This window comes from Tursiops truncatus, unplaced genomic scaffold (genome assembly GCF_011762595.2).
Source record: "Tursiops truncatus isolate mTurTru1 unplaced genomic scaffold, mTurTru1.mat.Y mat_scaffold_690_arrow_ctg1, whole genome shotgun sequence".
NCBI lineage: Eukaryota > Metazoa > Chordata > Mammalia > Artiodactyla > Delphinidae > Tursiops > Tursiops truncatus.
Window position 1 is genome coordinate 22,079 of NW_022983377.1, and position 16,661 is coordinate 38,739.

The window sequence follows — 16,661 nt, forward strand, 5'->3', positions numbered from 1 at the left end:
AGGGTCAGGGACTGTGGGTCCTGTGCAGAGTGTGACCGGAAGGCCTGGGGAGGGGCACAGGGCTGTTTCCCTAGGGAGGTGCGAGCAGGAGGTGCCATGAGGGGCGTGGGAACTCTAGGACGAGGTCATGCGGAATTACCAGGGTGGGTTTTGAGCAAAAGGACACATGGAATCGGTGGGTCATCATCTACAGAACCGACGGACTCCTGAGGGCTACACAATCCAGAATGTGGTGCTGAGGATTCCAGGGAAGGGAGCTGAGGTATTGTCCTGGGGCCCTGGCAACCAAACACTGTGACCGGGACAATCAGATGTGGAGGTGGTCCACACGGAGGAGGAAACATGGAGGAGGGTAGGGAGGGTGGACAGACTTCCATTCCTGCAGCGACCCAATTTCCTGTTCTCGAATGTTCTCTGGGGGCGGGGGGGTCCTGGGTGACAGTGAAACCATTCCTCACAAGAGTCCCAAGACTCCATCCTCTATCTTGATTTCTTAAAGGATAAGAGGATTTTGTTCCCCTTTGAGGATGGTTGAGTTCAGGACACCAAATGCAGAAAGAAAAACGAGCAGAGCACGAGTTCTGAATGACAATGAGGACATTTTATTGAGAGTTGATTGGGTGCAGGAGGAAGGGCTGGGGGGACCAGGGTGGGTGGGTAGACCCTCCAGGGGTCCTGTGGCTCCAGTCCCCTGAGGATGTGAGGACCAGGACCTAAGAGCACTCGGAGGGCGACACTGTCTTCTCCACGGTTTTCCCATCGTGCGTGACATGGCAGCTGACCCCGTTCTCATAAGATTTCCACTCGCTGGCCGTCAGGGCCAGGTAGCTGCTGGCCGCGTACTTGCTGTTGCTCTGTTTCGAGGGCTGGCTGGTCTCCACGCCCTTGGTGATGGTGGTGCTGCCTGACTTCCAGGTCACCGTCACGCTGCCCGGGTAGAAGTCATTGATGAGACACACCAGGGTGGCCTTGTTGGCGTCGAGCTCCTCTTTGGAGGGCGCGAACAGAGTGACTGAGGGCGAGGACTTGGGCTGACCTGCAAAGTGAGGGAGAGACGGGAGGTCACTGGGGCAGCGTCCATCGCGGGAGCCCCTGACCTCAGGAGAAGCGGGCACAGGTGCCCGAAGTCCAGTGCATGGATCCCAGGCGGGCCCTTGCTCCCCTGAGGTCAGGCAGCCATGGCTGGGGTCGCTCACCTTCTGTCAGGGGATCCTCAGTGCCCGACTCCTGGGAGTTCGGGGCTCCCTTGCAAGTCTCCATCTCTTCCTCAGGCTCCCACGTCCCATAAAACATCCTACCCTCTGCTCCCTGGTGTTGCCTGGCGTCCACCCTGAGGTCCCCTCTTTCCTGGGTGTCTGTCTGTCCTGGGCATTTATCTGTCTGAGATCTTCCCCTGGTTCTCGTCTGGTGTCCTCATACAGGTCGTCTGTCTGTCCCCGTTCAGGCTCTCTTCCCTTTTGCGGGGGGCTTTGTTGCCCACAGTCCCCCTAACACCAGCCTCGCAGCCCCCAACCCTCTAGGGCTGCCACAGAGACCACAGAGACCCCTCCAGGGCTGCCAGGGTGGAGGGAGCGTCAGCCCCAGGGCTGGGGTCCAGGGAGTCCCGCAAATGAGAGTTTCCATGTGGGTGAACATTGCGTTCTGAGCCTGGGGCTGTGTCTGCTCTGAGGGGTCCCCTGACCTGTGAAGTCCCGCTGGGGATCTGTCTGTCCTGGGACATCTGTCTGCCTGGCCGGGTCAGTTCCTGTCACCTGTCCCTATCAGGAATCCCCACGCTGGGCGTCTGAGCTAGGGGCTCACGTCCAGTGTGTAACTGGGTGCGGTGACCCTTAAGGCCCGAGTGTCCTGAGATCTGTGCGGCCTGGGGTGACCTGCTTGCTGGGTGGAGGATGGGGACCTAGCACCCTGAGGTCACCTTCTCAACGGGACACTCGTCTACCCTTCCCCCGTGTACTGTTCCCTCCTCCACTCTCCAAGGCCCCTGGCTCTGGGGTCCCTCACTAGCCCCCATTTGGGTCCCTGAGCAGAAAGATCCCAGGATGACACCCATGCTCTGTCCAGCTCTTTCCAGTGTCCTTCCCACATCCCTGGACCCAGTGCCCCAGCCTGAGACCCCCATTCCTTGGGCCTCAGCCCCTCCCTTCTCCTCAGACCTCGGGGCTCGGCTCCCTGAGGAGGGAGCTGACATCCCAGCATCCAGAGAAGAAGGGCCTGGAGGGAAGGCTCGGGATGGGAAGAGCGAGGGGTGGCAGGAGGGTCACTTAGCCTGTCCCCACCATGCCCACCAGGTTCTGTGAAGAACGACAGGCTTGGGGGCAATGGACAGCCTAGAGGGTGAAGGTGACAGGCTCCGGAGAGTGAGACTCCAGCCCCAGACAGGAGGGAAAAGACAAGAAAATCTGCCCAAATTTCACCGTGGACCCCGAAGAGGAGGGGAAGGGGGAGACTCACCCAGGACGGTCAGCTTGGTCCCTCCGCCGAACGCAGCACACCGTGACACAGTCTTGAACATAAACCCTCCTGACACCCCCTCCACCCCCTGCCCAGGCCCACCTGCAGCTGCACAGAGGCCCCAGGGCCACCCTCCTTGTCATGGGGGCTGGTCTGTCCTCGGGGAGGCTGAGGGGGAACCCCACCCCACCAGCAACTTTAGCCCTGGGAAGCGGGGCTCCATCCTTCCCCAAGCATGAGAGGTGCAGGAGAGACATCTGGGTGTCACATCACATCCCAGGGACCTTCCTTTCCTGGAGGAGGTGGGGTCCCTGGTCAGTAGCGTGGGGGGCGTCATGGTGGGAGGATGAGGAGCCTGTTTAGCACCCTGTATCTCCCAATGCAGTTTATCTAAATCAGAAAGTAACCCTTTGCATTGGGAGAAGAATTTTTTAATTGAGCGGTGGAACTATTTGGTCATGGTTGTGTTTAAGGTGTGCACATAAGATTTTTGAAACAAAATTTAACAGAACAGCAATATAAATTCAACACTTATTCTGGTTAAATAAAGCAAATATCCAGCCTTTTATTAAGTTAATTATCTAAGGAAAGATCCTCAACTTGATAAAGAGTATCTCCCAAAACTTATAGCAACCTTCACATTTAAAGGTAAAACCATCTTAAAGGTCAGGGTTCCCACTCTTACTTTTATTATTCATAATATTCTACAGATTCGAGCCCATGAAGTGAGACGAGGTGGGGCAAAGAGTGTGTTAGGAAAAATGAGATAAAATTGTTCTTTGCAGATGATGGGCTAGTTTACTTCAACAAACAAACAAAACAAACCCAAGACAATCAGCTGAAGGACTATTAGAACTAATACAAGAATTAACCAAAATGATTGAACACAAGAGCAATAGGGAACTATTGAGGAGATGAAATTTGGGAAACACTGACAACCTCAATAAAAATTCTATTAAAAGTCCTAGGAATAACTTAACAGAAAATGTGCAAGATTTGCATGGATAAAATATAACACAACTTGACTAATGGACACAACAGCGAAGACATCAGTTCCCCTCAAATGAATCCATATACTTCATGAAATTACAAGCACAACATCAAAGAATAATTTTTGAAAATTAGTGAACCGATTCTGAAGTCCAACAGTAAGAATAATGATGGAGAAGAGACACAAATATCTGAATGAGAATAATAACGACAGGGTTCTTCTTTACCAGGTACAGAAACACATTGTAAAGCTACAATAATTAAAACAGGGTGGAAAGGATGTGGGAATTGATCATTAGATCAACAGAACCACAGAGAGGATGTGATAAATCCATAATTCAGTATTGGATAAAAGCTATGTTTGTATTCAACAAATATATGATGATTGGCTCTCCATTTGGAAAATATATAAGGTTATATTCCCACCTACCCAAAATAAACTCCAGGTGAAGTAAAAACAAACACCAAAACAATGAAAATACCTGAATAAAATAGAAAAAAATAGAAATGAATATGCCTTCCCTATGTTTGCCACAGATCACAGACACTGTAAAGAAAAACCACCAATCTGACATATAAAAATTAAAAAGGTTTTATGGTGAAAGACCCCACGAACAAAAGGTGTAAAACAGATCAGGGAAAAATATTTACAATGTACATACTTAATAAGGGTTACTATCCCAAATAGATGGAGAGTTTCTTATGGATCTTTAAGAAAATACAACCAAACGAACGAAAAATAAACCAGGCAAAATTATGACTGGTGAATTCACAGAAGAAATAAAATCAGTCAATAAAAATATGAAAGAAAAATAAGTTTCACCAACGATCAAATAAACAAACACATTTGTTCTCATTTTTGCTCATCAGACATGCAAAATAAAAAAAGATCCACCCTGTCACATTATTGGCAACAATGGAGAGGGAAAGGCACTGTCATTCACTGTGGTGAGAGTAAGTTGGAACAGACTTTTGGGAGGACCACTGGCATCTCCTACGAAAATTTCAAAGCCTGTTCTCTCTGATCCAGCAATCCCACTTTTAGGCATCTATCCCGTGGAGATACACAGTGTACTTAGTATGGATACACAGCTACACACGTTGGGGGTCTCCATGTAGCATCTCTTGTAATTTACATTTTTAAGTGGAAACAACCTAAATGTTCATTAACAGGGGAATCATTAAAGACATGCTGCTTCATCCAAACTTTGAAGTCTTACAAAGCTGTGTGGAGAACATGGGGATTCATATGGGCTGATACAGAAAATCTCAACAGACTGTTGAAAAAGCTAGTTGCAGGCTAATATACTTCTGTGCTTAATCTTTTTTAAAACACATAGTACTCTGGTATTAAAAATTATTTTCGAAGATAAAAATGAAATATATCTTCTTGTGAACATTTTCATAACTACAGAAAATTATAAGGTAAAAAATTGAAACTAGATGAAATCCCACCTGCCAGAGACACACCATTGACATTTTTCTACATTTTCTGACAGGCTTTTGAAAATGCACACATACTTTAAAAACCCAATTTCAGAAATACAATTTTGGAGGTTTGTGTAAGATTCCTTATGATGGATATTCCATGCTGTATTTTGTCACACGCTTTCTGCTGGATATCTAGGTTATTTCCAGTTTTCTCCCATCATTAATAATGTTGAGTTTCTTGCTTGTAAACCTTTGGTTACATCTTTGGTTGTTCCCCCACCCTCTGCTCAGGATGAATTCCTAGAAGTGGAATTACACAATTTAAAGAAATACGCTTTCTTTTATGACTCACTGCATATTGCTAAAAAGGGTGTACATTTTAGTCTTTTATAGACAGTTCGTGACTGTGCCCGTTCCTCCATCATGATAATGTCACTTTAAATTCACTTGCCAATTCCATAGGAGATATTGGTACCTGGTCACCATGGACCAGCACCCCATCCCCATCCCCTTTCCACTGCCCCTTCTCCATCCTCTAATCTGGCCTCACACTGGTCTCCGATCTGGAGCCATTTTTTCAAAACACTAACCTGACTCTGACAGCTCCCCACTTAAATCCTTCAGTGACTCCTCCTGGACCCCAGGATAAAGGATGAGGTGTACAAGACCCCAGCAGTCTGCACCCCGCTCTCCCCGGCTCTGGAGGCTCCCTGCGGGCCTGTGCCACCTCACTCTCCTCCTCGGACCCCCCACCATTCCCTCTGCCTGGAGCGCCCTGTCACGTGTCAACACCCTGGATCTGTAAGACCAGCTCGGGCATCCCCCCTCCCATCTTACTGCTCCTAAAATGACCCATGGGTCTGCCCAATGCCTGGATATGACCCCGCTTTGTTCAGGCTTGGCCCCAGTTAAACACTCAGGAATTTAGTTGAGGAGTTGGCCTCCTTGGGGGACACCAAGCCAAACACTTGCTTCCTTCTCTGGACGCCTTGTAAACTGCCCCTTCTCTTGCACCATTTTCTTAAAACACAGGACATGCTGGTGCCTGTTCAGTCCCGGGATTTCACAGTCCTGGGACCGTGCCCATGTGTTGTGTGAACTGGGCAGGTTGCCTCACTTTTCTGGACCTCTATCCCTGTCTGTAAGATGGGGATGATGGCAGGACCTGCCTTGTGGGGCTGCTGCCCCTAAAGTGATTAGTGTCTTCTGGGTACGTCCTGTCCCTGCTGCCCTGTTTCTCCCTGCTCAGAGGTCCAGGGCGAGGCAAGTGAGGCACCAGTCTTGGGCACAAAACTTAAGGGGCACCAAAAAAATCCAGTCATTGAGATAAATAATACTTTAATATAGTATTAAGGAAGAAAAATCAATACAAACAAATTCACACTAGACAAAATGTCAACACTTTAAATAAAGCCACTGTCTGCTCAGGTCCCTTCTTTACGGATGATTCTCCCTTCTTGCCGCTCTCTTCTATAGTCATTCACCCCTGCACCCCGTCAAAGGGACCTCCAGTCCCCCTGTACCACAACTCCCTCGGCCTCTTACCTGTCCCACAGTCTCCAGAGGCTGGAGATTTCCCGGGGCTTCCATGTGGGGGGCCATGCTGCCATCAAGGGCAGCAGGCCATGGGTGCCCATGGCCAGGCCCAGTACTATTAGAGGCCAGGGCTGCCTGGGGACAGAGCTCTGACCCCTGGGGTGTTCATGGGCCCACCTGGCCTGACCTGGGCCTCATGTGCCCTCAGGGTCAAAGGCGCCTTGGCCAACCTGCTGGTGTGGGCTCCCTGGAGGGGGATCGGCAGGTGCCCCCAGTTCCCCTTGTTGGCAGTGGCCGTCCCAGGGCATCCTGGCCCTCGTGGCCCTGTCCTCTGCATGGGCCTTTTCTGTCCCTGCCCCCGGCACCTGGCCCCCTTCAGGATCCATGGCTGTTACTCCTGGGGCCTCTCCCAGGGGGGCCTTTGCTAACTGCTCTGCTGTGGTCAGGATCCAGGGCTCAAGGGCTTCACAGCAAAGCCCGCCCACCAGCCCCGCCCCCGGGTCCCTGGGTCGGGCACACCTGCCCTATTCTCCTTCCCTGTTCTGCAACTGCGTCCCTGGGCTGTGGAGCATCTCCCTGGGGCCTGGAGGGGCCGGGGAGGGCAGCCGAGTTCCCGTGGAATAAGTCAGTGAGGCCTGAGTGCAGTGGGCTGGGGCTTCTCTTCTGACCAGCCCTCTGGCTTGGTCCCTGCAGCCTTCACTCCGGCCAGTCAAGATCGCCCTTCCTTGGTTGGTTTGGCCAAGCCTGGCTAGTGTCCCTGGTCAACTCCTCACTCAGCTTCTCAGCCAGGCAAGGGCCCTGCGGGAGTGATTCTATACCCGTCGTTCAAGGAGAAACGTCAAGTCATGAATGTTGACACCAACCAGACCGAGGTTCCCTCTGGGCCTCAGTTTCCTTATCTGTAAAATAGGGGCAGTTCCTTTGCCGTAGGAAGGCCTTGAGGATCAGTGTGATCACGTGTTTGCTTAGGCTGGGGTCCGTTTTGAAGCCCAGGAGATAACACACAATCCAGTGATGAGAGGGATGCTGTCTATCCAGTGCTGACAACCGGGCCGGCTCCCTGCTGAGCTGAGATTTTTTTTTTCTCCCCTGTTTGAAGATGAAGAAATTGATGTTCAAGCAGCTTCCGTACTTTCCTGATGCCACACCGTCAAGAGGCCTGGCCCTCACGCAGCTCCAGGGCATGCCCCTCCCTCTAGGTCCTGGTGCTGTCAGGCTGCCGGGTATAGGAAGAACTCCAAGTGGCAGGTTGCAAGTTCCCACTTGTCACAGCCAGCACCTACCCTCTGGCTTTCCAGTTGCTCTCTGGCCACAGGAGCTCTAATATCTATGTCAACTTAAGTCCAGCTCTGCAGCCCTCCCAATCTTCTGTTTCAGCAAATCTGAAAGAGGCCTCCCAGGGATGGACCCCAAAGTGACTTTCCTGGGAGGGCCCTTTCAGAGGTGTCTGGCCCGTGATTTTTTTTTTTTTGCGGTACGCAGGTCCCCCACTGCTGCAGCCTCTGCCATTGCGGAGCACAGGCTCCGGACGCGCAGGCTCAGCGGCCATGGCTCACGGGCCCATCCGCTCCGCGGCATGTGGGATCTTCCCGGACCGGGGCACGAACCCGTGTCCCCTGCATTGGCAGGTGGACTCTTAACCACTGCGCCACCAGGGAAGCCCTGGCCCACGTTTTGAGGCCGATGCTCCTTAACTTTCCTGCTACATTGGGTGAAAATCGGTCCAGCCTGTTCCATGGGATGCGTTAACAGGCACACAGCTTGGGACTTCATTTTCTTCATATAGATGAGGGTCCCTGGGAGACAATGTCCACGGATCTCTGTATTTCTGCACGTCTCATGAGCAAAGGAACTGATTGCCTTTGTTTTGGATCATCTTTTCGAGTATGTTTGTGTAATGAATGACCCTGGAGGGTAGAGATAGCATCTCCCTCTGGAGCAAAACATGCTTACTGTCCGGCAGAAAAGATTTGGGGTCCCCAGCGTGGATGTGCAGGTGTCTCCTGGCCCCTTTGCATCACCCTGTGGGGTTCAGAGAACCAGCGCAGGATGATGCTGACATGCCGGCTGCCTCTCTTGCTGGGAGTAACATGCTGGCCTTTGTCTCCAACCCAGCATCTTGTGTCCGCCAGCATCTGTGCAACTGCGGCAGGCTCACTTTTTAGCTTGCGGGCAGGAACAAATCCCAGACCCTCCACAGCTCTTGATAATGATGGTTGTGATGGGGGAAGGAGGGAAGGAAGGTGATGATGGTGATCAAAACCTCACAGTTTGACCAAACTCATAAAGCAGCTAGGGGGAACCCCAGGCTGCCGGGCCGGGTGCTGAGGGCTGGACTATACAGCACACACAGACAGATCCCTGGCCTTGGACATGGGCCAGGCATTGAACAGTAACAGGGTGTGGGTGCCCTACCAGCCATCATGCAGGATATGGGGGAGCCCCTGGGAGGCCCTGATTCAGTCCAGCTTCTCCCCATTGTGGTGCTTGGCCCACTCCAGCCTGGGACCTGGGCCCCTTGCACCTTGGGGGCTGCGTTGCCCCTGCCCCAGGGTCCAGGCTGAATCTGCTCCCTCCCCGCACCCCTGTGTGGGTGTGACACTCACCCACTGCCCGGGGCCCAGAAGCTGTTGTCCCCCCCACCCACTGGGGACAGCCCCAGATTTCGGGGAGAAAAAGGGGCTGTCCCTGAACTCGGTGATTCCAGTTGTGCCCCAGCCTCCACCCTGTACCTGCCACGGTCTCTGGGCAGCCGCCACCGCAGACCACATCCTCCTGTGGTGGCTGCAATCGGAAATCCTGGTCTGGCTGGACGCTGGGGACCCTCGGGGGATGGGCAGGGCCTTCCCAGCTGGTGCAGCTGCAGCTCTGGCCGCCCAGACTTGTCCCCACCCCCTCCCTGGACCGAGAATGGCCGGGGCTGGATTCAGGCTGAGCCAGAGAGGTCTGGGTCCAGCTGTCCTGTTCAGCAGATCCCCTGCTCAGGGTCCCTGGCTCCTCTGTGCCCCGCCCCCACCCATCTCCCCTGGAGTGGAGGGGTGTGTCATGTCCAGTCACTTCTGCCCTGCTCCCGTGTCAGGGGCGCCCCCTGCCTCCTGCTGGTCAGCCCCCTGCCCATTCTACATCCCACAGGCCCCAGACACCTGCCTATAGTCAGAGTGGAGTCTTCTCTCCCAGGCCTAGGTCTCCCCAGCTCCCCACTCCCCACCATCCCCAAAACTTAAGCGGTTGGTCCTTCTCTTAACACCTTCAGTGTTTTACTCTTGGGGCCTGGAGGGTCTGAGGCAGAGGGGGACAAAGTGTCCGTCTGGAGATATGACAAAGCTTCTGGAATCAGGATCTGGCTCTGTGGTTCCTGAGCCCCCTCTGAAGGGTGCCCGGGGAACCCTGAAGATCCCAGCTCCTCTGGCGATCCTGGGGGTGCAGCCCCCACCTGCAGCAAATGGGGAGAGAATCCTACTGCTTCTGGAGACGTCACAGACTCACCGACCTGGTAGCTTCTACGGATGAAGAAACTGAAGCACAGAGAGGGAGAGTTTCTTTCCTAAGACACACAGCTACTTGGTGTAAAGACCGTGTCCTGGGACTTACCAGTACCAGCCGGAGACCCGGGAGGACCAGCCTTTTTGGACGTGGTGGTGGGACCCGGCCTGGAACTGGGGGCTTTGGAAAATTTCCATGCTTTAACCTCTAACTCTCCCAGTCCAGCCACCGGGGATGCAGCCCGAGGGGGAGGGCCCGGTACAGGGCAGCAGAAACCAGCTGTCAAGGGAGGCAACGCCAGAAAATGTGGCTCGTGGGAGGCGTGAGACCTGAGGGTGGGGGCGGGGGGTTCCCGTGAGGGGGAGGAAGGGGTGCAGGGGCTAGACTCTGTTCTTCATCTTCCTGGAGTCCCGGCTTGTCCTGGGGTGGGGGTGCTTAAGGTGAGTCACACCGGTGCATGGTCAGATCCTCACTTTACTTACTGTTTCAGTGCTTTACTCATATGGATTTTGGGGGCTTTAATTTCAATTTTTAAAAATATTGCATTAAATATTATTTATCTTTTTTTTTTTTTTTTTAATTTGGCCGTGCCATGGGGCTTATGGGATCTTAGTTCCCCAGCCAGGGATTGAACCCGTGACCTCATCAGTGAAAGCATGGAGTCTTAACCACTGGACCTCCAGGGAATTCCCAAAATATTATTTTTCTTGATTACTGAGTTTTGGGGCACTTCCTTAAATTTCTCAGACAAGGAGGGTGTCTTACTCATCTCACTCTAGTCTTGACTGTGTCTGGAACTTGGGAGAAACCAGTTACCTCCAGCTCAAGGAACTGCTTTTTGCAGGGTCTGCCCAACCCTTCCCTGTGCTGGAGTGGGCATGGCCAGAGCCCAGCAGGTCCTGCCCCACCTGACCGGGTGGGTTTATATTCGTAGGGCAGAACCTGTTTTCCAGGTCCTTTCCAAAGGCTTGGACTGACACCTGGGACGGGTACACTCCCACGGCGAGGAGACCCCACTTTGGCAGGTGGTGGCTTGTAGCAGCCATTGGTCCTTTAACTGTTCCACCAGCAACTATCAGCCGGTGAATCCTCTTGGGACCCTGGGAGGGTGGTCCAAGAGAATGGAACATTCTCACATCCTTGTTCCATTCATAGGAAATGCTTCCGTCCTGATGGCTAACAAGACTAATGTGATTTATATTCGATTCTTACTTCATTCTTACTAAAAGCCAAACCACTAAATACTCTGACATTTATTTCTCACATGGTGTCCCATAGTATCTGTTGCTAATTAAATAACGACAAATAGCCTTGTGACTTACCTTGTTTTTAAAAAGTTATAAATGTAGATAAGTGAACGCAGAAGATTTACATCATTTTAATGTTGATCTCACCAGACACATCTTTTAATTTTCAGTGATTTATGATGTTCCTCAAAATGCCCACTAACATGTTTACTTGTATTGACAAATACAGTGGGAAGGCTTCCAACAGGACATCGTCCGAATAGTACATTTGGCAGTGAGGACTGGCTGTGCAAATTAGATCACTCGGTCAGACTCTTCCATAGATTGAACGATTCAAGTCAGCCTCAGGTTTTGGAGGAAGCATATACTCAAAACACATGATAAGATGCAAGTATTTTTCTCAAAAGATATCATATTGGCAAAGCTGCACTAAGATGATATTTAAATTTTCCCCAATCTTTATATCTTCTTACACAAGGGACCTCTTAAGTAAAGGAGCAATACATTGAACTAGTAAGTTCTGCTCAAGCCTTCTCGGTGTTTATCCCCGAGAAAATGAATGACAAGTGGCTGGGTGACACCTCTCTGAGGGTGGTTCCCCGAGAAGCTGACTCTGGGATGGAGCCGGCTTGCAGGCTCTCCCAGTATATGAGGCAATGAGCCCTCATCCCTGAGGGGTCTGGAGGTGCATCGAACTGCCTCTCACACGAGTCCTCTTGAAGTCGGGTGGTGGCCGTCCAATCCTTTGCTTTCCACAAAATTACAAGAGTATGAAACGGAGCTGTCAGCTGATAAATCATTTAGAGAAACTATTTTTGACCATCAACCACTAACGATTTTTGGCATATAACTAGGAAGGAGTTCATATCAGGCAGTGACACTGTATTACAAGACTCCTATTGATGGACCAAAGTTTCTCCATGTTTCATATAGAAACGCAAGCCAGGACAGCTTTGATGATGGACTTACTTCATTCTAGAGGTAAATTATATTAATTGATGGATCCACGAATCAACACTAGTTAATAGTCATTTATGAAAATGTCAATGCGTTTATGCTGTTTTGATCAAACTCTGCTGCTAATAATTAGGATATAACAATGTGGGAGAAACCTTTTAGCACTTAAGATCACGGGAAATGAAACAAATTCAAAAATTTTAAATGAATGTACATTATTATGACAGAGATGTATGATAGGATAATGAATGAGATTTCCAGGTATGAAAATGTATGAGCAGACCAAATGTAGTAAGGGATGTGGAATGGAAACAAGTCTAAGCAGAAGGAAAGATGGATGTTATAGAAGAATTTTAAGGACAGTGGATATCAAACCATGATGATTTTTAGACTCTGATGAATATATGTAAAGGAGTGATGTGAACATTTTACAATCTTCTGATGACAATTTTCAGATGTCAAATTACAAAGGAACAGGCATCGTGGGGAAGCCCAGTTCTTAGAGGGTTGTGGGCAATGGTGTTGAGGGCCCGCCTCAGGGTGTTGCGGGGAGGCCCTGGGTCTCAGTGCAGGACGATCAGGCACAAGTGACGAGAATGAGCTCCGTGAGTCAGGGGCCACCAGCAGCCACCAGGGGCCGGAAGCTTTCCTTCCTGTATCTGGAATCTTCCCCCCCTCCTGAGAGAAGCCAGTGGAGAAGCTGAGCCTGGAGAGGGGACACGGCTGTCCTAGGACACAGCTGGCAAGGGGAACCCTCTGGCTCAAGGGTGCTGACGACAGTCTCCATGACTCAGGACCGAATCCCCACTCGCCATTTCTCAGCAGCATAAACAGAGGTCCTGAGAGCACAGAGGACACCGGAGCCTCAGGCCTGTCCTCCAGCTGCTCCGAGGTTGGTGGAGTGAGCGCCCAGCCAGGCAGGGAGGTTAGGATCTCACTTCTCCATCTGCCTGTGTCACCATGAGGATTATAACTGCTGTCATATGACTGATGGTAATAGTCAGTGTCGTCCTCAGCCCGGACTCCGCTAATGGTTAAGGTGGCCATGTTCCCCGATTTGGAGGCAGATATCCAGTCAGGGATACCCGAGGGACGGTTGCCATCACCATAGATGGCCAGCACAGGGGCCTGGCCCGGCTTCTGCTGGTACCGTTGAACATATTTACTTCCAATGTTGTTCCCCCCACACGTGATCCTGGCCGTCTGTCCCAGGGACACCGACACCGAGGGCGACTGAGTCAGTTCATAGGAGGACACAATGCCTGCAGGAGAGAAAAGGACAGGTGGGCTGGAGGTGAAGAACGCATGTCCAGAGACCCCCACCTGCCTGGCCTGGACTAAACTCCAAAGATTCTCTGGGCCCCGAGGGCGCCCCCTCCCGTCAGTCTCAGCCCCAGGGGCCCATGGGCCTGGCTGGTGGATGGAGCCTCTGAACAAATGAGAACGCCCCTCACTTTCTCTGGCAGGTGCAGCCCCTCGGGGCTCACACACAGCTGTGAGCACAGTGGGGAGATTTCGGCCCCTCCAGTCCCCCATCCTGCGGCAGGGCCAGGAGTCTCCTGTCCCCACGGGCAGTGCCCTGCTGAACTCAGAGTCAGGGCCAAGCCTGTCCCCGAGCCCTGGGCCAGGGGTAGGCGGACCCTGGGGGCAGCACCTGTGCAGTGAGCCAGGAGGCGGGGAGGAGGGGCGTCCAGGCCATGGTGGAGGCACCCCGAGTCTGCTCCCCGAGGCCTAGGCTGGGCAGGGCGCCTCCCAGGCCTCTCTTATCCCCTGGCTGGAGAGAGAGCTGCCGGGGGTGCGAATCAGCCGGAGCCCAGGGGGTCTGCCTGGGGAGCTCTGTGGTTTCAGAGAAGGGCTCAGCCCCAGGGACGCAGAGAGGGAGGGGTGGCCCCTGCAGACCCCGCCTCGGCCCGGGGGATCCTCCTCCACCTGCTGTCCCATAGTCTGGGGGTGACATCTCCAGCCCAGTCTGAGTCCTGGCCTCACTCCTGGACGGGCCTGGCCACTGAGAGCTCAGAGGTGGGTCTGTATTCTCTGAACTCATTCCACGGGCAACACTAAGAGGCTTAGACTGTACAGGATTCTCCCCCCATCACAGCTCCTGGGCCCAAGACTGAATAAAATTCACAGTTTGACAAAGCACGTGGAGTGTTCCAGGCCATTGCGGTGCTGTGTCTGCCCTGGGCTGTGAGCTCCTGGGGCTGTAGTGTCCCCATCGTGCCTCAGGGGCAGGAACAGACAAGGGGCTAAAAGAAATGTTTGCTCTGTGAGAGAATGAGAGGGGCTTCAGGGTTTAATAACTCTGCAAGGGAATGTCAGTCCTAATCCATTTCCCTTCAGTTGCTGGGAAAATATATATGTCATAAACATCAAAATTACGGAAAGCTGATTGAGTGACTGCTGTGTGTCAGACACTGGGAAACAGGAAGTGTGGAAATTTCTGGTTCCCCCCTTCCCTGTAAGGGGTAAGTGGAGGGACAGGTGTGAGGGCAGTGGGAGAGCTTCCAGGGAGTAGGAGCAGCTGTGTCTGGAGGACGGGGGCTCCGAGCACAGGGAAGGGAGTGGCAACGTGTGGTCACAGGGAGGATGAGCATTTCTGGACAGCGGTGGCTTTTTAGCAGTATTAGGTGGGCTGGCAGTGGTGTGGGGCAAGGAAACAGGCACCGTCTCCAAGAGCAGGACTTGGGACCCACGGAGACAGAAACATGTACTTGAGAGTGAAGGTGACACTGTAGAAACGGAAGGACACTTGTCATCAGGTGTGAGGTCCTGGTTACTCCTTCCCCTGCACTGGAGCCCTGTTGCCCAGGACACCACTCCTCCAGGTGGCTCTGCCGGGCTACCTCTGCTGCCCCCTGGTGGCTGCTCCACACTGGAGGCGGAGACTCAGTTCTAGGTATAGATTTCAGAGCCCACTGCTCAGGTGGTGATTTCCCTGATCCAGGGATGGTGACCCCAATCAGGATTTACTCCCTCTCCATGGCTCTGTCTGCCTCACGTCCTGGCACGAGGGGCTGAGATTACCCGTGAAGATATGAACAGGCTCATCTGGAAGAGGAGGGGGCTGGGCTCACGGAGGCATCCCTGCTCCTGTCTGTGGCGTGGTGGGAGGTCACGCAGGTGGGATGGGCAGTGGGGACACCTCCCTCAGGGGGTGACTCTTATTGGTGCCAGCTTTGGGTATGGGCCTGATGCGGGGTGGCGGCTCGGTCCAAAGGCACGGTTAGGACCACACCCACTGGGAAATGTTCATTCAGACCCACTTTGGGCTGGCACATTCCCTCCAGGGAATTCAGCATGAACGGGACACAGTCCCTGCTTGAAGGGTGTTTCCATCCTGTGTGGGGGGCAGTGCAGGAGACACAGTGGCTTTGCACACCTGGCAGAGAATCTCCACCACGGTCACCTACACATTGCCTGCAGTGTTTATTTAAAGCCAAACACTTGCTTCTTTCAGGTCTCTGGCTATCAGGTTTGACCAGGTGGCCCAGCACTGTTCTATGGGATTTAAGGGTCAGTTGGCTGGAGTTTATCTCGGGGAACTCTTGCTCTTGTAAAGGAAAGAAATAGCAGGAATCGACGCAGATCCTTTCCTCTTGAACATGGTGTGATAGTTGGAGCTGCAGCAGCCATCCTGAGGTCTGTCATCCACAAGAATGAAAGCAAGGCCAACATATAGGGACAAGGGACCTGGATGCTGGCAAGATCTTGGGTCCCACGTGGAATCTGTGATCACCCAGAGAACTTGTCTTGGTGAGACTACAATAGGTCCCGCCTGTTCATGCCTCTGCTTTTCATCAGTGAGTCCTGAAATTAAAAAAAAAAAAATGTATTCCGACCAAGCAGGAAAAGTCTGAGCACAAATGCATCAGTTAACGAAACTAGTGATGGGGAAAGAACCCCATCGTGGTGTGTGCTGTGGGGATAATTAATCCAGAGAAGAGACAGACAATGACAGGCAGGCTGTTCTGTAATCAGAGGTTGGAGCCCCCCCAAAGGGGTAACTCTGGAGCTGCCCTCAGGACTGGGGAGAACCAAGTAGTAAGAAGTGAGCGTGGGAAGGGCTGAGACTTGGCCAGCGGGGAGGAGTCGGGTGTGTTGGAGGATCTGAAAGGACAGGGCAAACTTGAGGGATCTGGGATGTAAACCCAGCTCAGGGCCAGTGTAATCTGTTCTCTGAGTTAAGAATTTGAGGGGTAGAAGTGACATGTGTTCAGGTGGAGCAAAGGGGATTCACACGTAATAAATCCGGGTCTTTGCAGCTGCTTAGCACAGGCTGGAGCCCAGGGAGCAGGAACAGGATTGACACAGGCGGGTTGAGACAAACCCCTCGGCCTTCCCTACTTTACCTGAGGGCTGAAGACCTTCGGGGGGGGGTTACTAGTGCCTCTCCCCTGCCAAGTATCCACCATGCAGCCGTGCTGGGGCTTTAGCTGCTGCATGTGCCTCTGGTCCTGAGCCCTGTCTACTGTCCCGTGTGGCTGACCAGTCACTGCCTTCCATAAATGTCTGCAGATTTGCTTCTGTGACTGGGAGCCCAGGACTCGAGGAGCTCACTTGACAGGG

The 16,661-nt window shown here is 52.4% G+C and overlaps 1 pseudogene; it reads right to left on the reverse strand.

Annotated features, from left to right (window-relative positions):
- Positions 1 to 579: 579 nt before the first annotated feature.
- Positions 580 to 13,794, reverse strand: LOC117310955 (immunoglobulin lambda-1 light chain-like; annotated as a pseudogene).
- Positions 13,795 to 16,661: the final 2,867 nt, after the last annotated feature.